We start from the raw sequence: 12,022 nt of genomic DNA, 5'->3' as shown, positions 1-12,022 counted from the left end.
ATTGTATTAAAGGAGGGGCAGGCGGTTCCTGGGTCTTGGATTTTCTCCCAGGCCCTAAAGGCAGATAGCCCTGATTTGCTCAATGGCCTCATTTGGCATTATTACTTGTTGGTCAACAGTGCTCCAATTTTGACCTATTCCTAATAGTTGATCTGCATCTATGTTAATTGGAGGATTGGCAGTCCTATTTTTTCGGACCTGTACTTGTGCCTCATCAATCCACCAAGTCTTAAATTGTAAAAATTGAGAGAGTGAGAGTGAGGATTTTGCCAGAATCTCCCAATCATAAGGAATGAGTCTATGTCCATGAGCAATGGAATCTAATAATGTTCTCATGTAAGGAGAGTTGGGTCCATACTGTTTTACTCCCTCTTTCATTTCTTTTAGCATTTTTATAGAAAAAGGCTTATATCTGGCTTCAGCTACGGGAAGCTCTCCCTCTTGGTCCCCTTCTCCAGGTGGTCTTGCTTCTAATATTACTGGGAATTGCCATGCCTCAATATATCCTTGTTTTCTTGCCTCATCAATAATTTTATGTAACGCACTACCCTGTGTACTAGGCGGTGCTGTAGGATTAAGTCTCATGGTGGGTGGCTGAGGATATGGTGCCCTGCCCTGTGGCAATGGAAATGTTCCTGGCTGTCCATACGGATTTTCTGGGGGCTGCCGATACTGCAGTTCAGCTGGCGGCCAGTATTGATAGGCTACTGGCGGCTGGGTCTTATTTTCTACCGGCTGATATTGTGGACACTGTATGTGGATTGGCATTGCCATGACAGAGACTCTATCTTTTCCTATTTGATCTTCTTTTGGAGTTAGTACTTGTTTAACCTGCATTTGAGGTTGTAAAGTTACAGATATCTGAGCTGCTGGAAGAGGAGTTGGTCATCGTGGTTTAGACTCTGATGGCTCTGCTAATTCTGGATCTTTTTCTTCTAATTTTAACGTTTCAGGATATATTACCTCCTGTAATTGATTATTGTCAACATTTTGCGTTGACTGAGCCATTACCGGCTCTGATACACATTCACAGTGTGAACTTTTTTTCTTTCCAGGATTCTATCCCTACCTCTTTTTCACAATCTACTGCACAGCTTTTAGGGACATCAGAAATTGGAACGCTATCTTCTTCTGTTTGAAACGGTTCTAAAGCTACTTTAATAATGACCCAATCATTCCATACTGTAAACGGAATGATTTTACCGTCCCTACTTGCTTGTTTTAATTCTTTACCAATTTTTTCCCAGTCTTTTAGATCTAAAGTTCCCTGTTCCAGAAACCATGGACAAAACTGCTCTATTGTTTGAAATAGCGTAATTAGATTTTTTGTAGAGACTTTAACTCCCCCTCTTTTTAAGAGAATTTTAATAAAGCTGTGATAAGAGGCATATTTACTTTTAGTTTGCCCCATTGTTACCCTAGGTTCTTCCGAGCGCACAAGCTTACGGCAAGGCTGACTGTAGACGTACTCGGGAGTCTCTCGTCGACTTGTCCTCAATGACCACGCTCCAGCGTACCTTCACCTTAGAGAAAAGCCCCACGTTGGGCACCAGATGAAGGGGTGGCCTGCCCCTCCACACCTGTGGGTGTTTCTCGTTAAGTGGAACGAGAGACTTGAGAAAAGAAATAAGACACAGAGACAAAGTATAGAGAAAGAAAAGCGGGGGCCCAGGGGACCGGCGCTCAGCTTACAGAGGACCCACGCCGGCACCAGTCTCTGAGTTCCCTTAGTATTTATTGATAATTATCTTTACCATCTTAAAGACAAGGGAGTGGCAGGACAATAGGATCATTGTAGGGAGGAAATCGACAGTAAGACATATGAACAAAAACCTCTGTGACATGAATAAGTTTAAAGGACAATGCTGTGCCTTGAGATGCATATGCAAACATCTCCATAAACCTTTTAGCAGCATTGTTTCAGTCTATCACATGGGGAGAAACCTTGGACAATCCCTAGCTTTCCTAGGCAGAGGTCCCTGGGACCTTTGGCCGTGTACGTGTCCCTGGGTAGTTGAAATTAAGAGAATGGTGATGACTTTTAACCAGCAAGCTGCCTTCAGGCACTTGTTTAACAAAGACACATCCTGCACAGCCCAAAATCCATTAAACCTTGAGTCACCGCAGCACATGTCTCTTGCAAGGACAAGGTTGGGGGTAGGGTCACAGATTAACATATCTCAAATACAGAACAAAATGGAGTCTCTTATGTCTACTTCTTTCTATATAGACACAGTAACAGCCTGATCTCTCTTTCTTTTCCCCACAAGGAGTTCGAGACCAGCCTGACCAACCCTGTCGCTACTAAAAATACAACAATTAGCCAGTCGTCGTGGCGTATGACTGTAGTCCCAGCTACTCCGGAGGCTGAGACAGGAGAATTGCTTGAATCTGGAGGCAGAGGTTGCAGTGAGTCAAGATCACACCACTACATTCTAGCCTGGGTAACAAAGCAAGACTGTCTCAAAAAAAAAAAAAAAAAAATTAGAATAAAAAAATAAGCATTTCTAGTGAGGCGCCGTGGCTCACGCCTGTAGTCCCAGCACTTTGGGAGGCCGAGGTGGGCAGATTATGAGTTCAGGTGTTTGAGGCCAGCCTGACCAACATGGTGAAACCCCATCTCTACTAAACATACAAAAATTTGCCGGGTGTAGTGGCATGCACCTGTAATTCCAGCTACTCAAGGGTCTGAGGCAGGAGAATCACTGGACTCCCAGGAGGCAGAGGTTGCAAGGAGCCGAGATCACACCACTGTACTCCAGCCTTGGCGACAGACCAAGACTCTGTCTCAAAAAAAAAAAAAAAAAAAAGGATTTCTGGTGGAGGAAAAGGTGGAGCAGCCAGTTAACTGAACGAGTAGCCATCCTCTGAGCTCTTCAGGAGGAAGCCAGAGGGATTTGTCCCTTGTAGACCAACTCTTGGTCAGTAGCAAATGGTCTTACTACCTGGATGCCCCAGTGACAATGAAACGAATGGTTAATTGGGAATAAAGAGGTTTGGATAAAACAATACTGGGAAGATATCTGAATCCTGGCGCACACTACCATTATCACTGTTTTTCTTTTTTTCTTTTTCTTTTTTTTTTTTTTTGACAGCTCTGTCACCAGGCTGGAGTGTAGTGGCACAATCTAGGCTCACTGCAACCTCCACCTCCCAGGTTCAAGTGATTCTGCTGCCTCAGCCTCCCGAGTAGCTAGGATTACAGGCACATGCCGCCATGCCCAGCTAATTTTTTGTATTTTTAGTAAAGATGGGGTTTCACCATGTTGGCCGGGATGGTCTTGATCTGACCTCGTGATCCACCCACCTCGATCTCCCAAAGTACTGGGATTATAGGTGTGAGCCACCGCACGTGGCCCTGTTTTCCATATTGATGCTCATGCATCTCTGCTTTCTCTAAACAGACTATTTATTCAGCAGGAAAGTCAACAGGCCAAAATTTCCACCATATCTGCAAACTTGAATGCGGATGAATGGATTACAAAGTGTTCAAGCCTTGCAATGACAGGCATTATAGTGTATGGTGGTATAATTAATAGCAATTACCAGGGAGAGTCAAAGGTCATTTTATACAATACCACTCCAGATTCTTTTCCTATAAAACTGCAGATGCAGGTTGCTCAATTGTTAGTAGTACCCTGTCAACAATTAACCCCTGAGGAAATCTCTGCCCCAACAGAAACTACATTCAGAAGTGGGGGATTCAGATCCACTGGTACAGGTAGCTTCAATCCTGGAGCTATAATATGGGTACAGCATTCATCAGATCCTGACCCTAAGGCTGGTGACCTTGTAGCTATGGGAGCAGAAAATGAAAGCATAATACAATTTCCTAAAGATTAAAAACAATATGATGTTCCCCTCTGTTTTTGTCATTACAGGGAATAACCTACCTGCTAATGGTCAGCACCTGTCTCTTTGTGTCTGAAGCCAAGAATAAATTCATCAATGGGGTAGCCACTGCTGCAACAGAAGCCAACCACAATCAATGCTGGCTATACGTCGAGTTGCCAGAGGCCACCAGGATTGGGCTACTTTGGAGAATCTTCCTTGACAACATTTCTGAATGGCTATGTCGTTACCAATGTGGCCGCAACAACAACACTTGCAATCAACCTGGACTTCCTTTGTTTTTGTGTTTTTTTTTGTATTTGTTTTGTTTTGTTGTTTTGTTTTGAGACAGTCTCGCTCTGTTGCCCAGGCTGGAGTACAATGGCACAATCTCCGCTCACTGCAAGCTACGCCTCCCGGGTTCATGCCATTCTCCTGCCTCAGCCTCCCGAGTAGCTGGGACTACAGGCACTCACCACTATGCCCGGCTAATTTTTTGTATTTTTTAGTAGAGACGGGGTTTCACTATGTTAGCCAGGATGGTCTCAATCTGCTGACCTCGTGATCCGCATGCCTCGGCCTCCCAAAGGGAGGGATTACAGGCGTGAGCCACCGCCCCTGGCCTGGACTTCCTTTCATCACACTAAGCAATCTATGTTTGCCAAGTCAGACAAAAGATGAACTCCACCCTCACCTTCCATCAAAAGCCTTGGTATCCTGCCCAATATTCCTGGAATGGTATGTATTGAAAACCTGCTGTGCTGGTGGCCGGATTCCATACAGCCCCCACTTTGTCTGGAGGCCTTAAATGGCTCCTCTAATGTTACTCTGGGGTTTCTCCAGACAATTGTCAACGCATACTCCAAATCAACAACATTGCCCCCAGTGAACCACAATCTCTTTCCTATTTTAATAACACATTAGTACACTATGATTACAGTAGCTCCATTGCTGTCCCCTGGGGGACCTTCTGGGTATGCAGATCCTATACATGGTGATACCTGCACCCACATTGGATGGGGAGATGCACTTGGGGGTGGCCATTAATTCCATTCACCATCTGGGATAATATTCCTCTCCCCAGTAATCGAGATGCTTACAAACAACGTTGGTTACAAATGCGCTGGACTCCCTAGTGGAGTTACCCTATCACAGTATTCTTCCCTGCTGCTGGTACTGTTGTAACCGAGCGAGTTAGAGAGAAATGATGCACTTTTGAGATGAATTCAGAAGTCCTTTATTAGCCGGTGACTGAGAGACGGCTAATGCTCGAAATTCTCTCGGCCTTGGGAAGGGGCTAGTTTTGGTTTTTGTTTGTTTTGTTTTTGCTTTTTGTGGTTGTTGTTGTTGTTATTGTTGTTGTTTTGCTCTTGTTGCCCAGGCTGGAGTGCAATGGCATGATCTCGGCTCACTGCAACCTCTGCCTCCCAGGTTCAAGCAATTCTACTGGCTCAGCCTCCCGAGCAGCTGGGATTTACAGGCATGTGTCACCATGCCCGGCTAATTTTGTATTTTTTGTGGAGATGGGGTTTCTCCATGTTGTTCAGGCTAGTCTCAAACTCCAGACCTCAGGTGATCCGCCCACCTCGGCCTCCCAAAGTGCTGGGATTACAGGCTTGACCCACTGTGCCCAGTCCCTAGTTTTGTTTTTACACCGTGGTCTAAATAGGGGAGGGGGGAGTTTAGTTGAAGTAATTTTTATAGAAGCAGAACTGGCAAAAAGTTAAAAAATTAATTGGTTACCAAAGCAGTTACAAAAAATAAACAGTTCCAGGTGCAGGGGCTTAAACTATCACAAAGAGATAAATGCAGGGGCTTTGGGTGCCATCCACCAAGCGCTTCCCCAGGAGCTGCTGGTGCAGCTTGCCTCAATATCTTATCAGTAAGTGCATTCCAGGACGTGCTTTGAGTCCTGGGCATAAGCTAGTTATGTCCTTAAGGGAGGCCAAGGTGGGCAGACCCATTCTATTTAGCAACTTGTTTTCTATATCTGAAGATCCAGTAGTTGCTCCCCAAGTGACAAAAAAAGAAGTAAATATAAACAGAATAAAATTTTCTCTAAACTACATTAAACTCTTTCTTTCTATAGCTTGAAATCTGTCTATATTTAGCTTTTATTCCATACAATTTTTTTAAAAGGTTGATGACAGAGAAACAGAAGAAGAAATAAAAATGCTGGGCCCTTTATCTAAATCTTGGAAATTATTAAACCCTTAGTACCAGCTCCCAGGGTGTTATGAGAATTAAATCACATAATTTGTTATGCCCAGTACAGTGCTCTGTATCATACTCTCAAGCACATAGTACCTGCTTAATAAACATTGCATTAGTACATGTGTACATGTTCTTTTTTAAATACAGACTTATTGAGACATTGCTGCCTTCTGTTTCCTCCGTAAACTTAAAAGAGCCAGCGAAGAATATAAAAGTTTAGGATGGAGATGGGTTGTTCTTATTTGTACCAGAAGTTTTTGGTTGTGACAAGAGTCCTGAGTGTAAGGGACCCTGTGCTGTGCCTGCGTCTCTAACTAATGCTAATAATGAGCCATGGGGGGGCAACATCAGCATTGACAGGAAACTTGTTTAAAACACCCATTCATGGACCCTTTTCAAACCTGCAAAATCATATTACATAAAGTGGGGCCAAAATTACCAAGCGATTTATAAGCTCATTAAAGCTTGAGAGGCAGTGCTTATCTTGGTGGTTATCAGCCCAGGCTTCTCATTAGGATCACATGGCCAATTTGCAGAAATCTCTTGTGTCCTCCCCACAGCTCCTGTTTCCTGTTGTGGGTGGAAGCATCCGTGTTGTTTTAATGAAGGGCCTCATGTGACTCTAAGGTGAGGTCAGAATCAGGTACGAAGGCTTCAAAATACATTCATGAGAGTTAAGTTCCACCTTTGCACTGAAGGGTGGTCACAGGGCGGGTTCTGTTTGGGTTTGGTAGGGACAGGTCAGTGTGGCACATATTTCCATTACTGTAGCAGAAATTACTGGTGTCTGTGGCAGGAAAGAGCACCTGAAGACATGAAAAGATGGAGCAGCTCATTGTTCCTTAATCTCTTGTGTTTTAAGGACAGAAGTGGGTGGACTTTTTCTGTCTTTTTCTGCCAGTTGATGTCATGCTAGCAAGTAAACATGTGGTAGTGACACCTTTAAAGTCACATTCTCCAGATGCAGGTGTAATTTGTCTAGAGAATCTCATCTGAGAAGGAATTCCAGAGAAAGAGGAGAAGGAAAAAAAATGGCCGGGCGCGGTGGCTCAAGCCTGTAATCCCAGCACTTTGGGAGGACGAGACGGGCGGATCACGAGGTCAGGAGATCGAGACCATCCTGGCTAACACGGTGAAACCCCGTCTCTACTAAAAAATACAAAAAACTAGCTGGGCGAGGTGGTGGGCGCCTGTAGTCCCAGCTACTTGGGAGGCTGAGGCAGGAGAATGGCGTAAACCCGGGAGGCGGAGCTTGCAGTGAACTGAGATCCGGCCACTGCACTCCAGCCTGGGCGACAGAGCGAGACTCCGTCTCAAAAAAAAAAAAAAAAAAAAAATGGCTTTTCTTCAGGTAAACGTGTCTTGGATGCAGAGCTGTGTCTACTCATCCTCCTGGACTGCCATGCGTTTAGTACTCACAAACCTTTACTTCTCTACTTGTGTTTTTCCTCCCTAATGAGTTTGGTTTAACTACTTGTTAAAATTCTTATGATAGTCAAGGGTCTCTGAAAAATATTTCTTTCCTATATCCCAGAGCCTTCTGTTTATTCCCTATGTCATAGCTTCTTATATGCCATGTAGAATTTTCAGAAAGAATTTTTTATCAGCAATGTAGGATACAGTAAATTTCTCTTCAAATGTTTCAGCTTGTTAACTTCCTTTAAAATCCAAGAGGGAAAAATCATTAAGTACAATGAGTTCCGACACCTTCTTCAGGGAACCAAAAAGTCAGTTATATTCAGCCTCCCTGTTCTTTGTTCTCTATTTTAAAGTTTAACTTCCTCGATCTTTATGTCTCCTTGCCCCTAGTTTCAGTAAACAACCACTTCTTACTCACATTTTTAGAGTCCTTAGTTATCCTTAGTCACCTGCTCTGTCCTGGGTCTCCGCTAGTCACCTGGCTTGTAACCATTTTTACTCACCTCGCAGGCTCCGACTGTTGCTGTCTTTTAAATAGTCAATCGGAATGAGCTTAGACTGTGCGGTCCAACCCTGGCCAATAGGGGAAAGACACAGCAGTCATAGGGACTAGTGGTGTTAGGGATAAGACCCCCTTCCTTTTTCTTGTCCAAGTGTGCTCGTGCCATTGCTCTATCTGCGAGATGCACCCTTTCATAGAAGTAAATTTGTCTTGCTGAAACATTCTCTGTTTGAGTGCTCATTTTCTCTGCAACTCTGAGGAATTGTTTCCAACATGCAATATTCAAAATTTTCCCTTTGTGGCTGTTGAACATGGAAAGATGTGGATATTCAAGATTTCTATTCGGGAAAACTCTGGTCCTTAGTAAAGATGGAAAACATGTAATTTTATTTATTTATTTATTTTTGAGATGGAGTTTCACTCTCATTGCCCAGGCTGGAGTACAATGGCACGATCTCGGCTCACCACAACCTTGGCCTCTGGGGTTCAAGTGATTCTCCTGCCTCAGCCTCCCAAGTGGCCAGGATCACAGGCATGTGCCACCACTCCCGGCTAGTTTTGTCTTTTTAGTAGAGATGGAGTTTCTCCTTGTTGGTCAGGCTGGTCTCAAACTCCCGACCTCAGGTGATCCGCCTACCTCAGCCTCCAAAAGTGCTGGAATTACAGGCATGAGCCACCGCGCTTGGTCGAAAACATGTAATGTTGAGGCTCCATCTGTGTGTTTCATTAGCTCCATGCGGAACAGGATTAAGAAAATGCTTATTTAAATGGGATGACATTTATTACCCAGAAAGTTCTGAAAAAAATTATTAGGAGATATCTGCTCTCTAGTGTGCTAAATGAAGCCTACTTAAAATTACTGCTAAAAATTATAGAACATGGACACACACGGTGGCTCACGCCTGTAATCCCAGCACTTTGGGAGGCTGAGGTGGGTGGATCACAAGGTCAGGATATCGAGACCATCCGGGCTAACACAGTGAAACCCCGTCTCTACTAAAAATACAAAAAATTAGCTGGGTGTGGTGGCGGTCGCCTGTAGTCCCAGCTACTCGGGAGGCTGAGGCAGGAGAATGGCGTGAACCCGGACGGCGGAGCTTGCAGTGAGCAGAGATCATGCACTCCAGCCTGAGCAACAGGGTGAGACTCCATCTCAAAAAAAAAAAAAAAAAATTATAGAACATAGGAGTTTTCTGTACTTTGAAGTTTCCATAACATGTGTTTCTTTATGGTTAAATTCAGATTTTATTTACTTTCTTTGGGAAGAATATTTCAACAGTGATGTTGTATTTTTCTGTGTGCATTAGCACATCATGAAAATTTGTCCTATTGCAGTTAATGATTAATGATTCATTTGGTGGACTAGCTCTCTGACAGATTTTTTTCACTATAGAGTTAATTATTTTTCTCTTTGTTATTAAGTATCTTTATGCAGCTGATGTGCAAACCATCACATTTAATCTGGCAGCTGTCCTTTTTTTCTTATTTTTTTCTATATATTTATCTTTGGAAAATGAAGGCTCTTATCTTTGTTTACAGGCCAGGAAAACTGGGAAAAACACAGGCTCTTGCCCTTACTGCATGTTTGACTAAATATCATTTTAGGGACAAAAACATTGACATTATTGGTGAGCTTGTTAGAAATTTCAAAAAACAAACTTTATGCCAGATCTTCTGAGAAAAAAGAAAAAAACCTGCACAACAAGGTCTTCAGCTTATTGTACATGTTAAAATTTGAGAGATGCCTTCTAACTCAATATGTTTTATTCATCTGAAAAACATTCACAACTCATTCCATATATTGTTAATATAGCACTCAAAAATGTACATGTTCGTGTTCATGCCCTTAAATTTATACTTTATTATCTAGAAAAATATTATAAATAAACTGATGTTGTGGATCTTATGCTGCTCTTTCTTCTCAGTTAGAGAATATATTAGAGAATATTTCTGTGTTCGAAATTATTTTATTGGATAATTTTAGTCAGTCCTGTAAGTCAGAACCTATTGTCTTTACTCTCTAATTTCACCTTAAGTCAAATTAAAAATCCCGCCCATGGCCACTTGGTAAAAATGTGTGTGTATGTGTGTTTTTCAGGGACCATTGCAATTTAGAAATGTGGCCATAGAATTCTCTCTGGAGGAGTGGCATTGCCTGGACACTGCACAGCGGAATTTATTTAGGGATGTGATGTTAGAGAATTACAGAAACCTGGTCTTCCTTGGTGAGGATAACTTGAATACATAATTCATAATATACCCTAAAGGTTTTATTTTTCCTTTTTGTGAAATGTTTTTTAGTAATTTATTCTTTGCATAAAAGAGTTTCCCCTTTTCCAGAAAATCTTCAGAATTTGTTCATTTAGAAAATAATTTCTTCAAGATGTTTAATCTTTTTTTTTTTTTTTTTTTTTAATGAGACAGAGTCTCGCTTTGTCACCCAGGCTGGTGTGTAGTGGCACCATCTTGGCTCACTGCAACCTCCCCCTCCCAGGTTCACACTATTCTCCTGCCTCAGCCCCCCCAGTAGCTGGGACTACAGGCGTATGCCGCCACGCCTGGCTAATTTTTTTTTTTTTTTTTTTTTTTTTTTTTGTATTTTTAGTAGAGACAGTGTTTCATCGTGTTGTCCAGGATGGTCTCAATCTCCTTACCTCGTGATCCACTCGCCTCGGCCTCCCAAAGTGCTGGGATTATATGTGTGAGCCACTGCGCTGGGCCAAGATGTTTAATCTTTTTTTTTTTTTTTTTGAGGCAGAGTCTCGCTCTGTAGCCCAGGCTGGAGTGCAGTGGTGCGATCTCTGCTCACTGCAAGCTCCGCCTCCCGGGTTCAGGCCATTCTCCTGCCTCAGCCTCCCGAGTAGCTGGGACTACAGGCACCTGCCACTGCGCCCGCCACCACGCCCGGCTATTTTTTGTAGTTTTAGTAGAGACGGGATTTCACTGTGTTAACCAGGATGGTCTCGATCTTCTGACGTCGTGATTCGTCTGCAGCCTCCCAGAGTGCTGGGATTACAGGTGTGAGCCACCGTGTCCGGCCAAGATGTTTAATCTTAATCCAAACTGCCCACATGCCTGAGTTGAGCTGCGTTCTTCACTCTAAATTAGTGGTAATTCCAGAAATTTAGTGGCATAAAATATTGTTGTCCCCACTTGAAAATCTAATTGCCACCACCAATTTTTGATTCAGTCGCACCAGGTAGTAAAATTTAAAAACCTACAAGCCGCCGGGCGCGGTGGCTCAAGCCTGTAATCCCCACACTTTGGGAGGCCGAGACGGGTGGATCAGGAGGTCAGGAGATTGAGACCATCCCGGCTAACATCATAAAACCCTGTCTCCACTAAAAAAAATACAAAAGTAGCCGGGTGCAGTGGCTCACGCCTGTAATCCCAGCACTTTGGGAGGCCGAGGCAGGGGGATCACGAGGTCAGGAGATCGAGACTGTCCTGGCTAACATGGTGAAACCCCGTCTCTACTAAAAATACAAATAATTAGCCAGGCGTGGTGGTGAGTGCCTGTAGTCCCAGCTACTTGGGAGACTGAGGCAGGAGAATGGCTGAACCCGGGAGGCGGAGCTTGCAGTGAGCTGAGGTCGTACCACTGCACTCTAGCCTGGGCGACAGAGCCAGACTCTGTCTCAAAAAAAAAAAAGAAAGAAAGAAAGAAAAAAAAAAAATCATTGACCCAGTACTGTCGCATCTTCCTTCCCAAACATGTACTGCCACTATTTTTATTTGTACAAATCTGTTATTCTTGTTTTTCAGAAGTATTTTATGCTAAATCCTTACTAATTTTTAAAAATATAATTTTCTAGGCTGGGCACGGTGGCTAATGCCTGTAATTCCAGCACTTTGGGAGGCTGAGGCGGGCAGAACACGAGATCAGGAGTTCGAAACCAGCCTGGTCAATATGGTGAAACCCTGTCTCTACTGAAAATACAAAAATTAGGTGAGCGTGATGGCATGTGCCTGTAGTCCCAGCTACTTGGGGGGCTGAGGCAGAAGAATTGCTCGAACCTGGGAGGTGGTGGTTGTAGCCGAGGTCACGCCACTGCA

At 43.5% G+C, this 12,022-nt stretch overlaps 1 long non-coding RNA gene across 1 annotated transcript in view; it reads left to right on the top strand.

The window, feature by feature from the left end:
* The window catches only part of LOC140711893 (uncharacterized), a 15,069-nt gene extending 3,047 nt beyond the window's left edge, over nt 1-12,022 (top strand). The window contains exons 2-5 of the long non-coding RNA XR_012093226.1: nt 2,271-2,444; nt 3,882-4,569; nt 10,065-10,191; nt 11,782-12,022. This is a non-coding gene — a long non-coding RNA (uncharacterized lncRNA). The remainder of the gene's footprint in view (nt 1-2,270; nt 2,445-3,881; nt 4,570-10,064; nt 10,192-11,781) is intronic.

This window comes from Chlorocebus sabaeus, chromosome 6 (genome assembly GCF_047675955.1).
Source record: "Chlorocebus sabaeus isolate Y175 chromosome 6, mChlSab1.0.hap1, whole genome shotgun sequence".
NCBI lineage: Eukaryota > Metazoa > Chordata > Mammalia > Primates > Cercopithecidae > Chlorocebus > Chlorocebus sabaeus.
Note: the sequence above shows the minus strand (reverse complement) of the source record. Positions and strands in the feature narration are given on the sequence as shown.